We start from the raw sequence: 17,397 nt of genomic DNA on the forward strand, positions 1-17,397 counted from the left end.
TGTCCTTGTCTATTTATTGTTGTCTGTCAAGCCCAATATATCTATCATTGTTATGGCGAGCAAGCAAGATTATAGACGGTGTGTTGTTCCCTGCCCTCGTTATATACGGGTGGGGACACACACATCAGCTTTGTGTTGCTTGTTTGGGAGTGGAACATGCTCAGTCAGTCCTCGAGGGGGCTGATTGTGAGCATTGTATGAGTCTATCTATGAAGACGCTCCGCTCTCGCCGATCGTTCTTTGAGGAGGACGGTACGGTTTGCGCTTCCCGCGCGGGTCCCGCTGTTGCCTAGACACGGCGGCGACTCGCATTTTGGGGTTCGAAAACGGATCTGACAGCGTGGGTTGGGACGGCCCCCGCCCGGGCCCCGCCCTATCTCAGCTTTCACCTGCAGATCCAGTTTGCTGCGATTTCCAGTTCTGAGGAATTGGTATCGTTAGTGTTTTGTTAAGAAAAAGTGAACAAAACAAATAAAAATATTAAGAAAAAGGGAAATGTTTGATTTTTCAATAAATAGGCAGCTCATAACTCTGTTGAATAAAGAGGAGCTTTTAAAATGAGTTTTTTCTAATGCTGTTGCTAGTTAAATATTTACTGGACAGCTGAACTTTATGAGAGTGAAAATAAAAAGAGTTTATTAGATGAAATACATCAAAAAAAAGAAAAGAAAAAAAGAACAGGAAAACTCTGTATCTCAGCCTCCTCGTCGGGGACTACTGGTTTTTCCCTATCTCCACACTGAGGTGTCGAGATCGTGGAATAAACCGGTTTCTATTTTATGTTTTTAATACCCAAACGTCTAACTTGAGTAATGTTATGGGTATTAAGTATCATGGTATGACAGTGCCTTGGATTATAGAGACGCTTGCGAGCTTTCTCTCTCCCGAGTCGGCGTCATCATTTTTAACCCCGACGTTACCCACCAGCCATCTTTAATAATAAATAAATTTTATTAGGCAGTACTGGTGGGTAAAGTATTTAAGGACATAGATGAATGTGAGGATGTCAGCATTGACTCTATTCGAGAATATATATATATATATATATATATATATGTTTATATGTATACGTTTTTCTAATATAAAAAGAAAGAAAAAGAAAGATAAAAATGTCTGTTCTTCTGGACGCTCCGCTTTCAAGAAAACTAAACCTTTCAGCGGCGTTCCAGAGGTTTCTTCCTCACCAATCTATGTTCCTGAAACTGGCATAGAGTGCAAAGAAGAAGACCTGATGCCGAGGGTGGTCCCCTCCGGGGTAGGGACGGTTTTGAGAAATTGTTTCTCCTCGGCGCCCTCTGGGGTGCGACTCTCTGAGGAAGGTCGCAGCGCTGCCAGTTCGGTTGTTCCCTGCCGGTTCGCCGTTCAGGGCACCGAGGTGTCAGCGTCCCCATATGATCCTCCTCGGAGGGTCGTAGAGCAGTCAGTTCGGTCTCCCTGCCGGTTCGCCGTTTCAGGGTGCCGAGGTGCCTGCTTTTTCCTAGGATCCTCCGAGGAGGGTCGTAGGAACTAAGCTAGTTAGAGGTAGGCAAGATCTGAGGACTGTCGTCATCTCTAATAAAGTATAGACAAGAAGTCCTGTCGAATGAAAAAAAGAAAAAAGAGGGACGGTTTTGAGAAATCGTTTCTCCTAACGGCGCTCTCTGGGGTGCGACTCTCTGAGGAGGGTCGCAGCGCTGCCAGTTCGGTTGTTCCCTGCCGGTTCGCCGCTTCAGGGCGCCGAGGTGTCAGCGTCCCCGTGCAATCCTCTGAGGAGGGTTGTAGAATGGTCAGTTCATTGTAGAATGATTGTTCAATCAAATCCAGAGGACAGTCTCGAGAGACTGGTTCCCTTATCGGAATTTCTGACAGCGTGGAAACTTCTGCCAAATATTTCTCTATGGGTCCTGCACATAATAGAATAGGGTTACAGAACTCAGCTCGGTTCTCGTCCGCCCAGATTTCAGGGGGTCCTCCCTACGGTAGTGGACTCACAGCAGGCTCTGGTTATGGAGCATGAAGTACTGACACTTCTTCAAAAAGGAGCTATAGAAAGGGTTTCTCCTCCCAGCAGAGAGTCGGGGTTTACAGCCGTTACTTCATTGTTCCAAAGAAGGATGGAGGGTTGCGTCCTATTCTAGATCTGCGCCATTTAAACAGCAGAGTTCAGAAACTCAAGTTCAGAATGCTTACACTCAAACAGATTGTATCACAGATTCAGTCCAAGGACTGGTTTGTCACAATAGACTTACGCGTACTTCCAAGTATCTATCCATCCTCATCACAGGAAGTTCCTGAGGTTCGCTTTAAAAACGGGGGCGAAGCATACCAGTATCGGGTTCTTCCGTTTGGCCTAGGTTTATCACCCCGCACCTTTACAAAATGCGTGGATGCAGCTCTGGCTCCTTTGAGACTCCAGGGCAGTCGCGTATTATATTATATCGACGATTGGTTGATCCTAGCTCAATTTGAGCATATGGCAGTTCGGCATCGAGATGTCGTTCCGTCTCATTTAAAGATGTTGGGGTTGCCACTCAACGCCAAGAAGAGTGTGATCCTCCCAGCTCAGAGGACCACTTTTCTAGGTGTATTATGGGTTTATCTAGGCCAGTCACTCACTGTGAAACAGTTTCAGACTGTGGGTCTCATGGCAGCTGTGTCCAACGTAATTACTTTTGGCCTTCTGTACATGAGACCCCTGCAGTGGAGGCTCAGGACCAAGGGGTTTTCTCCGAGGGGAAATCCGTTTTCGCATGATCAAGGTCACGCGGCTATGCCTACGTGCCTCGGTCATGTGGAAGAACCTTGGTTCCTTGCCCAGGCCCAGTGTTGGGGGTTTCTTGTCGACGCATAATGCTATCGACGGATGCTTCCCTCACAAGTCGGGAGTGATCATGAGTGGTCGCTCGACGGAGGGTCCGGACAACACACTGACGATCTCGTATATCAGAGCAGATATCCTGTTGAGGCAGGGGCTGAGGCCCGGGGAATGGAGACTTCACCCCGAGGTGGTGGAGCTCCTATGGGAGATCTTTGGTCAAGCTCAGGTCGATCTTTTCACATCATACGATACAACCCATTTTCCGCTATAGTTTTCCCTCACATATCCAGCTCCTCTCGGACTGGACGCTATGGTGCAGGTGTGGCCGAGGCTGCACCTGTACACATTCCCCCCGATATCAATGCTCCCGGGAGTTCTGCTAGTGTGCGACTCTCTGTGGAGGGTCGCAGCGCTGCCAGTTCGGTTGTTCCCTGCCGGTTCGCCGCTTCAGGGCGCCGAGGTGTCAGCGTCCCCGTGTAATCCTCTGAGGAGGGTTGTAGAATGGTCAGTTCGGTTGTTCCCTTCCGGTTCGCCGCTTCAGGGCACCGAAATGATTGTTCAATCAAATCCAGAGGCCAGTCTCGAGGGACTGGTGCCCTTATCGGAATTTCTGGCAGCGTGGAAACTTCTGCCAAATATTTCTCTATGGGCCCTGCACATAATAGAAAAGGGTTAAACGGAGTTGTGGAAACGGTGGGCTTGGCCTCTGAGGGGGCCCAGCTCATAGAATCCGGTCTCTCGACTGAGGTCGTTGAGACCGTCCTTCAATCCAGAGCTCCTTCCACGAGAAAACTATGTACATTGAAATGGAAACTGTTCTCTACATGGCGTGGAGAACGTTTTTTAATCTTGTTAACTGCCCGGTTGGTACAGTTCTCGATTTCCTACAAGACTTGTAGGATTATCTCCCTCCACCTTAAAGGTGTACGTAGCGGCTATATCTGCTTATCCTCTTATTATTTGTTTTCTCCGTGGTACATTGAGGCTCAGGCCTGCACTACAATCTAGAGCACCGGCTTGGGATTTGGCCATTGTACTTGAGGGTCTGGCCTTGGCTCCCTTCGAGCCCATCTAGGAGGTTTCAGAAAAATTCCTCACTCTAAAGACTATATTTCTCCTTGCTATTTCGTCTATCAAGAGAATTGGTGATTTACATGCTCTGTCGGTTGCTCCTTCATGTCTGGAATTTGCACCTGGTATGGTGAAAGCATTCCTCTACCCTAGACCGGGTTATATTCCTAAGGTCCCACTAAATGTTGGGGGCCCAATAGTGCGGCAGGCCTTTTATCCTCCACCCTTTAATACCCCAGATCAGGAACAGCTTAACCTGTTATGTCCAGTCCGGGCTTTAGATGCTTACGTTCACAGAGCTGCTCTGTGGCGTAAATCTGAGCAATTATTTGTTTGTTTTGGGTCACTCAAGAGAGGATGCCCTGCATCTAAACAGGTGATGAGTAAATGTATAGTCGAGGTTATTTCATTGGCTTATGAAGCGGCCGGACAGCCTTCACCTATGGCTGTGCGGGCCCATTCTACTCTGAGTATGGCGGCCTCTATGGCCTTTATTTCGGGAGATTCCCTTCTTGACGTGTGTAATGCGGCAGGATGGTCCTCTCCGCATACATTTGTCAGGTTTTATAACCTTGACCTCTCCACTCCTGGGGCGAGGTTGCTTGCTTCTTAGTGTGCGCAGGACTTCACACAGAACGGGCATTTGTCATTATGGCATAGTGGGGATGGGGTTCTCACCGCGTCTCCAACGCAGCTCGAGTTCCCTTGAAAGGGAACGTCTCAGGTTACGTATGTAACCCTGGTTCCCTGATAGGGAACGAGACGCTGCGTTTGCCTGCCATACTTCCTGCATGCCCTGATCGACTTGCTTCAGGCCTTTCAGAAGCTGTCTCGGTCTGATTTCAAGGGTGCTTTATAGTTTCCTGGTCAATGACGTCACCTATGTCGTAGCGGGCTTCGATTGGACTGATTTTACACGTGCTTCACGACGTAATCACGCAGAGCGTTCCCACCGCGTCTCAAACGCAGCGTCTCATTCCCTATCAGGGAACCAGGGTTACATACGTAACCTGAGACGTTTCTAAATGGCACAAGTTCTTGTTTCTGTTTTAAGTTCCTGTTTTTGTTGTTGTTGCATTTTCTCAAAGTGATACGTGTGAGTTTTAAAGGTCCTTGCCTTTTAAAAGTCCGAAATTCTTGTTCGAAATTGTCGCACATTAAAAAATAAATACGACCTCACGTTGTGTCAATCACGTTTACACACTGCCTCAGAAACTTTCCTCAGTCATAAAAGAATTTATTTTTCTTTTGCGTTTTTCGCATCCATAGAGGTGTTTTGACAACTCAGAGCCACCGTACAAGCGAACGCCAAAATCCAGAACTGTTTAAGATCAATTGGTTCATGGAAATTGGTGGTCTTGTTTTTATTATGTAACTCCAGAATCGCTAGCAAAGCATCAAACTGAGCCACTGACATCCTGAAGTAAACTTGGCATCGCTCGGGATAATCCCGCAGCGAACTCTCCTTTCTCTTAATGCAATCAGGATCTGATGGACCCAATGTTTCCTCTTTCTTTTTCTCATTTTAAGAAGAGCGGACAACAAAATCATCCTCACTGCTTGAAGACTCCATTTTGTATTGTTTTGTGATTTTTATGCAACGGCTTAATATGCATCGAACTCAGTGTGCAAGGTTTCTGTTCAAGGTTTACGAATTTTTAGGATGACGAATTTGCAAAAACGCATTAAAAATGTCTTACTCAGTGTGCAAGGACCTTTAGGCTTGTATTGTTTAGTTGTTTAGTACCTTGCATTAAATGACACTTCGGCCTCGACCAATGCAGCTCATATTGTTGCTCAAAAGCGTGTCTCCCTTCTTCAGGCATGCCTGAGCATTTTTCTTCAGACAAAATCAAAGTCGATGACATTTCATGCAGGCGCCTTTTTATAGTCATGTGACGTCACATGACTGCTGTAGCCAATAGCATTGGCATGAGTGTACACATGCTTCAGACTGAGCCCTAGTTTGAAAACTCTTGGCTTCTCATTTTTGCCTGTATTGAATGTAAATACTCTGTATCGTACTATGGGGGATCGAGCCTTCTGCTCAGCCTTACCGCGTCTTTGGAATTCCCTTCCAGAAAACCTAAGGGCTCCTCAAGCCATAGACTCTTTTAAGAAAGGACTAAAAACCTTACTTTTTAAGCAAGCATTTTTTACTTTTTGCTAACTTTTTATTTTTCTTCCCGGTTTTTATCTTTGTTTATACTCTGTAGTACTTTGGGATTGTTCTTAACTATGGAAAGTGCTTTACAAATAAAATATATTATTATTATTATTATGTATACTGAACAAAATTATAAATGCAACACTTTTGTTTTTGCCCCCATTTTTCATGAGCTGAACTCAAAGATCTAAGACTTTTTATATGTACACAAAAGGCCTATTTCTCTCAAATATTGTACACAAATCTGTCTAAATCTGTGTTAGTGAGCACTTCTCTTTTGCCAAGATAATCCATCCACCTCACAGGTGTGGCATATCAAGAGGCTGATTAGACATCATGATTATTGCACAGGTGTGCCTTAGGCTGGCCACAATATGCAATATGCATGTTGGTTATGCAAACCGATTGTTGCAGCTGCTGTCCGGGTGGCTGGTCTCAGACCATCTTAGAGGTTAAGATGCTGGATGTGGAGGTCCTGAGCTGGTGTGGTTACACGTGGCCTGCGGTTGTGAGGTCGGTTGGATGTACTGCCAAATTCTCTAAAACGCCTTTGGAGACGGCCAACGGTAGACAAATGAAATGAACATTCAATTCCCGGGCAACAGCTCTGGTGGACATTCCTGCAGTCAGCATGCCAATTGCACGCTCCCTCAAAACTTGCGACATCTCTGGCTTTGTGCTGTGTGATAAAACTGCACATTTTAGAGTGGCCTTTTATTGTGACCAGCCTAAGTCACACCTGTGCAATAATCATGCTGTCTAATCAGCATCATGATATGCCACACCTGTGAGGTGGATGAATTATCTCAGCAAAGGAGAAGTGCTCACTAACACAGATTTAGACAGATTTGTGAACAATATTTGAGAGAAATAGGCCTTTTGTGTACATAGAAAAAGTCTTAGATCTTTGAGTGTATTATAAGGTTTCACCATGAAATTTTGCTTTCTTGCCTTTTTCAGATCTTTATATTCCTGGGCAGTCATATGAGTTTCTAGGACAAACAATAGGAATGTGATTTATAATTAAAGCCACTTCGAATTAAAAAGATATAGCCATACGGAGGGTATATTTTTTCAAGACATTAATGCATTAAGTTCCTATTTCATAACCAGATGATAACAATGTCACAATGGCAGTATATTAATTTGAGAGTAAGCAAGTTCTTTAAATCAGTCAGTAATACATATTTTATATATAATATACATTATATATTAAAATGTATGAATTGAATGAATTAACTGAAAAAAGTTTATTTCTTCCACTGTATTTTTGGCTGGTTTTCCAGTAGAAATATCTATTAATTCTTAAGTCTTGTTTTGTTTTAGTTTTTTGAAGAATAATTAAAGTCTCCCTGTAGTCAATAATTTTATCCCTTAAAACTCATCTTTGATCATCAAAATTATAGATTTAAAAGTTTTTTTTTCCTTGAAAAAATCTGCATGCCTTAAAATATCTTGAATGTAACTCGACACCCTTGCCTCATTTAGTATACGCGGTTATATGAATATGCAAATTAGCCCCGCCTCCACTCACTCACTCACTCAGAGATCCACTCGTTGACGATCACACGTTGATCTGATTGGTTACAAGGTCAAACCTGTTTTTGAGACTGTCTTTGGTTCACTGCAGTTTTAAGGAGAAAATACTCAGCAATGCTATTTTCACCACTAGGGGACTTTAAAACAAACAAACAAACAAAAAATCTCCCAATGGCGTATGAAAAATAAACCCCATTTTCTGACCCCAACGGCCACGACGTTCCTCAAACACGTACCTTATGTGTGTGTCTAAAAGGGAAAAACCATACAGGTTTGGAACTAATTATAGTTTTTTTGATGAGTGCTTCTTATAAGCTAAAACTACAGAAAAAGTAATAACGTACAGCCGTCTGGGTCAGTCATCTCAGGTTGAGCACACTTCAGTCGAACAGCCCATGTGTGATCTCAACACCGCATGAGACCTGAGGGAGTCACAGAGTCTCTAAAGTATGCTTACGGTGAGTGTGTGTTCCCTATACAAGATGACAATGTACCCTTGCAGGAAATAAATTTTCTCCCCAGTGTTCGAGGTCGTAATGATGGAGCCACTTCAGTCTTTCCTCTCAGCTCTTGCACAGGTCTTTACTGTGAGCGTCTGTAACGTCTGTGTGCTCGAGGCTTTAATCATCTCTGGGTGAAACTATCAACTGATCCTGAGCAATAGACCTTATTCACAGCAGCGCCATCTTTGATCTTTAGCGGGAATGAAAGTGAGGCTGTGATGGACAGACACACATCTGTTCAGTGGGTTATTATTTAACGCTCATCCTTCCCTCGCACTTTGAAACACATCTTTCCCTCGCGGGTCAAAATGACCTGAAGCACTAAAGTTATACTTATTTTTTTCTTTGTGTCCCGAAAGCTTATTTTATTTAATTTTAATAATATTTGTTACATTTTTTATGCAATTTCTTTTACAGATTTTTTTTATATTTTTTTTATTTACCTTTACATTACTACATTTGATCAATAAATAATAAATAAATATTAATTTAATAACATTCCTCTTCAACTTTCATGCATTTTTCATGCAACTTTCACCTCACAATCTCACGCATTACCCTTTTAATTCAGCTCAAAATATCTTGCATCGGACGTCTTTGGCGTCCTCTTGTGGGAAAAACAATAATAAAACATGATTTTTCATGACTCTAGATGGCCTCATAAAATTAATGTACTTGTACTGCTCTTTTCCTGTTGTAAATTTCCAATTAGTTTCCATTACATGGCTTCCATTACTATGTGCTTGATATAATTGTGCAACTGTAAATCCTTATGCATTGTCAGGCATCATTAATTACTGGTAAACAACAAATCAAGCCACACTTAAAAAGTCCTTTGATTTCAGAACTGTTCAGAATTGGTTCATGAATTGATCTTTATTCTTACTGATGTGCTTTATACTGTTCACCATCATGTTAACCAGAATTACCTTCAAAAATAGAAAAATTTATCTTGACATCACATTAAAGGCACTTTAATCCGTAAAATATTTTCTGCTTGATATTATTATTAAATACTCATGATATTAATACTGATGTGACTTATTGTGAGTTTATATCTTGCAATTCTGAACTTATTTCTCACAATTGCAAGTTTATATCAATCTTGATTTTATAATTCACAATCATAAAGAGACTTTTTTCTCGCAATTGACTGTTTATTGTCACAATTACCTTTTTAATTGTTTCCGTAGTGGAAACGAGCTTCCATATAGGTTAGGGACTTCTGGAAGCCATGTTGTAAAATTGTAACATCAAACCCTGAATTATTAGAATTGCCTTTTACAGATCTGTAAGATAAAATTATCTTAAAATGACACCTGACTCATTTCAGTGGATCAGAACTAAAACTTTGATGTGAGACATGCAACTTAACGTCCAGTATAAACTATCACTTAAATACAGAATCTTGTAATCTTTCATTTGTTAAAAGTAATAATCCTCAAAATTATCAGCTAAATATATTTTGTCAAAATCTGTTGTTATTCAAAGCTAAACTAAAATGTTAGATATGCAGCATTTGTTGAGGCAAACCTAGATTAATAATACAGTACAGTGTTCATAAAACATATATCAAAGTTGACGTGTTCCTTATTCTGTATCATTTTTTGACATTTACTGCCCTCTTGTGTCCTAAACATCTTTCTGCATGATCATACTTATTGTATAGGTACTTATATGTTTTCATGTTCTTCATTTTTATTACACTATTTGTTTTGCTACATAAATGCAACCACTTCATCGTATGTATTCATGCTTTATTTCCAGGTACTGAACATACTCTGTGTATTAGGCCTATTGCTACTTTGTACACTGCATTGTCTATTGTGTACATTAAGCTATATAGTATTGCATAAATTGCATTCAGTGTATTGTAACTGTATATCGGGTTTATAATAAAAATTATATATTATTTAAACCTTGAATAGCATCTTTTACACCAACAAACAGACAAGCAGATAGATAGATAGATAGATAGATAGATAGATAGATAGATAGATAGATAGATAGATAGATAGATAGATAGATAGATAGATAGATAGATAGATGGTTGTTTCAAACCTGTATGAATTTCTTTCTCCTGCTGAACACAAAAGAAGATATTTTGAAGAATTTCGCTAACCAGACACTTCATGGACCCCATTTACTTCTATAGTAGGAAAAAAAATACTATGGAACTCAATGGGGTCCATCAAGTGTCTGGTTAGCGAAATTCTTCAAAATATCTTCTTTTGTGTTCAGCAGACTTGAGGGTGAGTAAATGATGACAGAATTTTCATTTTTAAGTGAACTATTCCTTTAATAAATCTCCATTTTGCATTGGAAGAATTTGCTCTGTATTTTGAACAAGCTTTCAAATCCACAAAATGGGATTTATAAGCAATGGATCTGTGAGGAGAAGCCCAAACAGGGTCTTTCCATCAGACTCTTCCCCAAACTCTGTCTACAATCGGGAGGATCGATCCCGCACTCTTTTTATTTATTTTGACAAGAAACAGCAACATACAAAACTCTCGTAGGGGAAAGAGAATGTACATGCGTATACACAAATGTTGTCAATATACAAAAGGTATTAACCAAACAGAAAACAACAAATAGCAAACATCGATCCCGCACTCTACTCAAGTCAAACGTGTGTGGATCTTCCCACGGAGAACTCACCAGTGAATGCGTTCAGCTCCCTCGAGAGTCGAACACACTCAGTGCAAATGATGGATTCAATCCCTCGAGAGTCGAACACACTCAATGCAAACGATAGATTCAATCCCTCGAGAGTCGAACACACTCAATGCAAACGATAGATTCAATCCCTCGAGAGTCGAACACACTCAATGCAAACGATAGATTCAATCCCTCGAGAGTCGAACACACTCAATGCAAACGATAGATTCAATCCCTCGAGAGTCAAACACACTCAATGCAAACGATAGATTCAATCCCTCGAGAGTCGAACACACTCAATGCAAACGATAGATTCAATCCCTCGAGAGTCGAACACACTCAATGCAAACGATAGATTCAATCCCTCGAGAGTCGAACACACTCAGTGTAAACGATGGATTCAATCTCTCGAGAGTCGAACACACTCAGTGCAAACGATGGATTCAATCCCTCGAGAGTCGAACACACTCAATGCAAACGATGGATTCAATCCCTCGAGAGTCGAACACACTCAGTGCAAATGATGGATTCAATCCCTCGAGAGTCGAACACACTCAGTGCAAACGATGGATTCAATCCCTCGAGAGTCGAACACACTCAGTGCAAATGATGGATTCAATCCCTCGAGAGTCGAACACAGTCAATGCAAACGATGGATTCCATCCATCGAGAGTCGAACACACTCAATGCAAACGATGGATTCAATCCCTCGAGAGTCGAACACACTCAATGCAAACGATGGATTCAATCCCTCGAGAGTCGAACACACTCAATGCAAACGATGGATTCAATCCCTCAAGAGTCCAACACACTCAGTGCAAACGATGGATTCCATCCATCGAGAGTCGAACACACTCAATGCAAACGATGGATTCAATCCCTCGAGAGTCGAACACACTCAATGCAAACGATGGATTCAATCCCTCGAGAGTCGAACACACTCAATGCAAACGATGGATTCAATCCCTCGAGAGTCGAACACACTCAGTGCAAACGATGGATTCAATCCCTCGAGAGTCGAACACACTCAATGCAAACGATGGATTCAATCCCTCGAGAGTCGAACACACTCAATGCAAACGATGGATTCAATCCCTCAAGAATCCAACACACTCAGTGCAAACGATAGATTCAATCCCTCGAGAGTCGAACACACTCAGTGCAAATGATGGATTCAATCCCTCGAGAGTCGAACACACTCAGTGGGATTCAATCCCTCGAGAGTCGAACACACTCAGTGCAAATGATGGATTCAATCCCTCGAGAGTCGAACACAGTCAATGCAAACGATGGATTCCATCCATCGAGAGTCGAACACACTCAATGCAAACGATGGATTCAATCCCTCGAGAGTCGAACACACTCAATGCAAATGATGGATTCAATCCCTCGAGAGTCGAACACACTCAATGCAAACGATGGATTCAATCCCTCAATAGTCCAACACACTCAATGCAAACGATGGATTCAATCCCTCGAGAGTCGAACACACTCAGTGCAAACGATGGATTCAATCCCTCAAGAGTCGAACACACTCAGTGCAAACGATGGATTCAATCCCTCGAGAGTCGAACACACTCAATGCAAACGATGGATTCAATCCCTCGAGAGTCGAACACACTCAATGCAAACGATGGATTCAATCCCTCAAGAGTCGAACACACTCAATGCAAACGATGGATTCAATCCCTCGAGAGTCGAACAAACTCAGTGCAAACGATGGATTCAATCCCTCGAGAGTCGAACACACTCAGTGCAAACGATGGATTCAATCCCTCGAGAGTCGAACACACTCAGTGCAAAGATGGATTCAATCCCTCGAGAGTCGAACACACTCAGTGCAAACGATGGATTCAATCCCTCGAGAGTCGAACATGCTCCAACAGATTCTCGTCTTACACACGCCTCCTTGTTTCCCTTTACCACGCCCCCTTGTTTCCCTTTACCACGCCCCCTTGTTTCCCTTTACTACGCCCCCGTTTCCCTTTACCACGCCCCCTTGTTTCCCTTTACCACGCCTACTTGTTTCCCTTTACCACGCCCCCTTGTTTCCCTTTACCACGCCCCCTTGTTTCCCTTTACCAAGCCTCCTTGTTTCCCTTTACCACGCCCCCTTGTTTCCCTTTACTACGCCCCCGTTTCCCTTTACCACGCCTCCTTGTTTCCCTTTACCACGCCTCCTTGTTTCGCTTTACCACGCCTGCTTGTTTCGCTTTACCACGCCCCCTTGTTTCACTTTACCACGCCTCCCTGTTTCGCTTTACCACGCCTCCTTGTTTCGCTTTACCACGCCCCCTTGTTTCGCTTTACCACGCCTCCTTGTTTCGCTTTACCACGCCTCCCTGTTTCGCTTTACCATGCCTCCTTGTTTCGCTTTACCACGCCTCCCTGTTTCGCTTTACCACGCCTCCTTGTTTCGCTTTACCACGCCTCCTTGTTTCGCTTACCACGCCTCCCTGTTTCGCTTTACCACGCCTCCTTGTTTCGCTTTACCACTCCTACTTTTTTCACTTTACCACGCCTCCCTGTTTCGCTTTACCATGCCTCCTTGTTTCGCTTTACCACGCCTCCCTGTTTCGCTTTACCACGCCTCCTTGTTTCGCTTTACCACGCCTCCTTGTTTCGCTTACCACGCCTCCCTGTTTCCCTTTACCACGCCTCCTTGTTTCGCTTTACCACTCCTACTTTTTTCACTTTACCACGCCTCCTTGTTGCCCTTTACCACGCCCCCTTGTCTCCCTTTAACACGCCTCCTTGTTTCGCTTTAACACGTCTCCTTGTTTCCCTTTACCACGCCCCCTTGTTTCCCTTTACCACACCCCCTTGTTTCCCTTTACCACACCTCCTTGATTCGCTTTACCACGCCTCCCTGTTTCGCTTTACCACGCCTCCTTTTTTCGCTTTACCACGCCCCCTTGTTTCCCTTTACCACGCCTCCTTGTTTCCCTTTACCACACCCCCTTGTTTCCCTTTACCACGCCTCCTTGTTTCGCTTTACCACGCCTCCCTGTTTCGCTTTACCACGCCTCCCTGTTTCGCTTTACCACGCCTCCTTGTTTCGCTTTACCATGCCACTTTGTTTCGATTTACCACGCCTACTTTTTTCGCTTTACCACGCCTCCTTGTTTCCCTTTACCACGCCCCTTGTTTCCCTTAACCACGCCTCCTTGTTTCCCTTTACCACGCCTCCTTGTTTCGCTTTACCACGCCCCCTTGTTTCCCTTTACCACCCCTCCTTGTTTTGCTTTACCACGCCCCCTTGTTTCCCTTTACCACGCCCCCTTGTTTCCCTTTACCACGCCTCCTTGTTTCCCTTTACCACGCCCCCTTGTTTCGCTTTACCACGCCTCCTTGTTTCGCTTTACCACGCCCCCTTGTTTCCTTTTACCACGCCCCCTTGTTTCCTTTTACCACGCCTCCTTGTTTCCCTTTACCACGCCTCCTTGTTTCGCTTTACCACGCCTCCTTGTTTCGCTTTACCACGCCCCCTTGTTTCCCTTTACCACGCCCCCTTGTTTCCCTTTACCACGCCCCCTTGTTTCGCTTTACCACGCCTCTGTTTCGCTTTACCACGCCTCCTTGTTTCGCTTTACCATGCCCCCAAGCGTAGTGCTTCTGTGCAATTAATTAATAGACTAATAGACCTCATGCGAACACAATGAGACAAATGTCACAAGTTTTGGGTGGATTGGTGATGCAAAGGCAGAAGTCATAGGATTAAGACAATTAGATGACAGCCCTACAGTGTCACAGTCTTCAATTCCTCCCTGGTTATTCCCAACACCAAATGTAGACCTAAACATAAAGCAGGAATTGAAGGATATGTCAAAGAAACTTCCAGAATGCAGCATAGTACAGAATTATTTTGATTTGCATTTTTCAGACTCGTGTTTATGTTCACAGATGCCTCCAAAGATCCTGATACAGGGCATGCAGGTGCAACAGTTTATATCCCAGCAAGTGAGTCAACTAGAGAAAAGAATACCAGATCATGTGTCAGTGTATACCACGGAACTGACATATTCCTTATATTATACAGGATGGAGCTAAGTGTTTATCCACATGCTTCCTTTGGGTTCCTGCTCATCTTGATGTGGAGGGAAATGAGCAGGTGGATATTCTGGCCAAACGAACACTCAAAATCAAACATGTAGACCTAAAAACCCCATTAACTAATGATTAAGCTAAGACATTTATCAGGACGTATGCACAATCAGTTTGGCAGGAGCATTGGGACAATAGTGAAACTGGAAGGCATCTATATAGTGTACAGAGACAGGTTGGTGCTGGCAGGACGGTGGGCTGCAAACGTAGGGAAGAAAATGTAATCACTCGTATGAGAATAGGACATACATGTCTCAACCTTTCGTTTTATAAAATAGGCAAGCACCCAACTGGGAAATGTATTTATTGTAACCAACCAGAAACGGTTGAAGGTTCTCCTTCAGTGTAGGAGATGCACTATCAAGAGGGAACGCCTCTTTCAGTCATTACGGAAGACAAAACATCATGATGTCTCATTGTCAGGTTTCGTGGGGAAAACAGCAGGCCACACATATTGTCATATAATTGAGTTTCTTAAAGAAACTAATTTAGGTAAAAAAAATATTTTTTTATTTATTTATTTATTTTTTATTTCCTGCTTAATCTCTCGTTCCACACTCCAGTCCAGTTGTTGGTGGTAATGCACCGTTAACCTGGTTTGCCAACCGCCATTAAACCCTAAAGAAGAAGAAGAATGTCTTTGCTGGTTCGTTGTGTGTGTGTGTGTGTGTGTGTGTGTGTGTGTGTGTGTGTGTGTGTGTGTGTGTGTGTGTGTGTGTGTGTGTGTGTGTGTGTGTGTGGGGGAGAGATTATTATTTGTCTACTGATCTTTTTAGACGGTGTTCCCTGACAGTTCTAGTTTTTGCATTTTATTCTTTTGAGTTTTCTGTAGTCTAGTTCCAGTCTTTTGCTCTAGTTTTCTCAAGCCTTATTTTTGGTTTCTATTTTGATCTTTTTTATTCTCTGTTTGTAGTTCCAGTTATTTATTCCTAGTATTTTCCTTTTGTTTATCATTGTTTTATTATTTTCTATCTGCAGTTAAATTAGCTTATTTCTTTTCTCTAGTTGCTGTGTTAAGTCAGTTTATTTGTGTTTAGCTACTCATCTCCTCGGTTCTCCTAGCGGTCGGATCTCATCTGTCTTCCCTTTCTCCTGTTGACTGCCCTGTCCTACAGTTTGGATCATCCTCACTCCTAACCATCCCTATTGTGCCTTGTCTTGTCAATAAAATTCAATCCTTTCAATTCTTTCAATCTGGGTCCCCTTTCTCCATAAGACCGCCGTGACAAAGCCTGACACAGAAACATTGCTAAACTCTGGAACATGCTATCTATTTCTGATGCAGAAAAGCTAGTTCCTGCAGTGCATTCATGACCTCAAGACTAGATTACTAAAATGCATTACAAGCTGGTTGTCCTGCATCCTCAAACACGCTACAATTAGTCCAAAATGCAGATTCTGGATTTCTTACTAGGTCAAGACAATATGATATAACACCAATTTTATTATCTCTATGCTGGTTACCTATTAAGTATGGTAATGGTCTAGCTCCTGTGTAATTAACTAATCTTTTATCGCCTCACAATCCATCACGCTCTTTAAGGTCACAAAACACTGGGCTTTTGATACCTAGAATATCTAAGTCCACTAAAGGAGGGAGAGTGTTTTCACTTTTGGCTCCTAAACTCTGGAATAGCCTTCCTGAAAATGTTCGTGGCTCAGACTCAGTCTCCAAGTTTAAATCAAGATTAAAGACAGATCTCTTTAGCCTAGCATTCATAAAATTCATAAACTTATAGATATATCAGATCAAATGCACATGATTTCCCTTGATTAATGTAATGAACAGCAGCTACACTAATTATTTTCCATTTGCTTCTCTGTTTTATCTCGGGATGCCCATCCTGAGGTAACTAGGGAGTATGCCAGCTCCAGTTTGGATCCAGTCTATTATGAAGACTTCAGATGCCCAACACCTGTGAAGAGATGACCCAACACCTGAGAAGAGATGACCCAACACCTGTGAAGAGATGACCCAACACCTGAGAAGAGATGACCCTACACCTGTGAAGAGATGACCCAACACCTGAGAAGAGATGACCCAACACCTGTGAAGAGAGGACCCAACACCTGAGAAGAGATGACCCAACACCTGTGAAGACATGACCCAACACCTGTGAAGAGATGACCAATACCTGTGAAGAGATGACCCAACACCCGTGAAGAGATGACCCAACACCTGTGAAGAGATGACTCAACACTTGTCAAGAGATGACCCAACACCTGTGAAGAGATGACCAACACCTGTGAAGAGATGACCCAACACCTGTGAAGAGATGACCCAACACCTGTGAAGAGATGACTCAACACTTGTGAAGAGATGACCTAACACCTGTGAAGAGATGACCTAACACCTGTGAAGAGATGACTCAACACCTGTGAAGAGATGACTCAACACCTGTGAAGAGATGACTCAACACTTGTGAAGAGATGACCTAACACCTGTGAAGAGATGACTCAACACTTGTGAAGAGATGACCTAACACCTGTGAAGAGACGACTCAACACCTGTGAAGAGATGACTCAACACCTGTGAAGAGATGACTCAACACTTG

This window comes from Siphateles boraxobius, unplaced genomic scaffold (genome assembly GCF_051911475.1).
Source record: "Siphateles boraxobius isolate OS27281-9 unplaced genomic scaffold, OSU_SipBor_1 204, whole genome shotgun sequence".
In the NCBI taxonomy this organism is placed as follows: domain Eukaryota; kingdom Metazoa; phylum Chordata; class Actinopteri; order Cypriniformes; family Leuciscidae; genus Siphateles; species Siphateles boraxobius.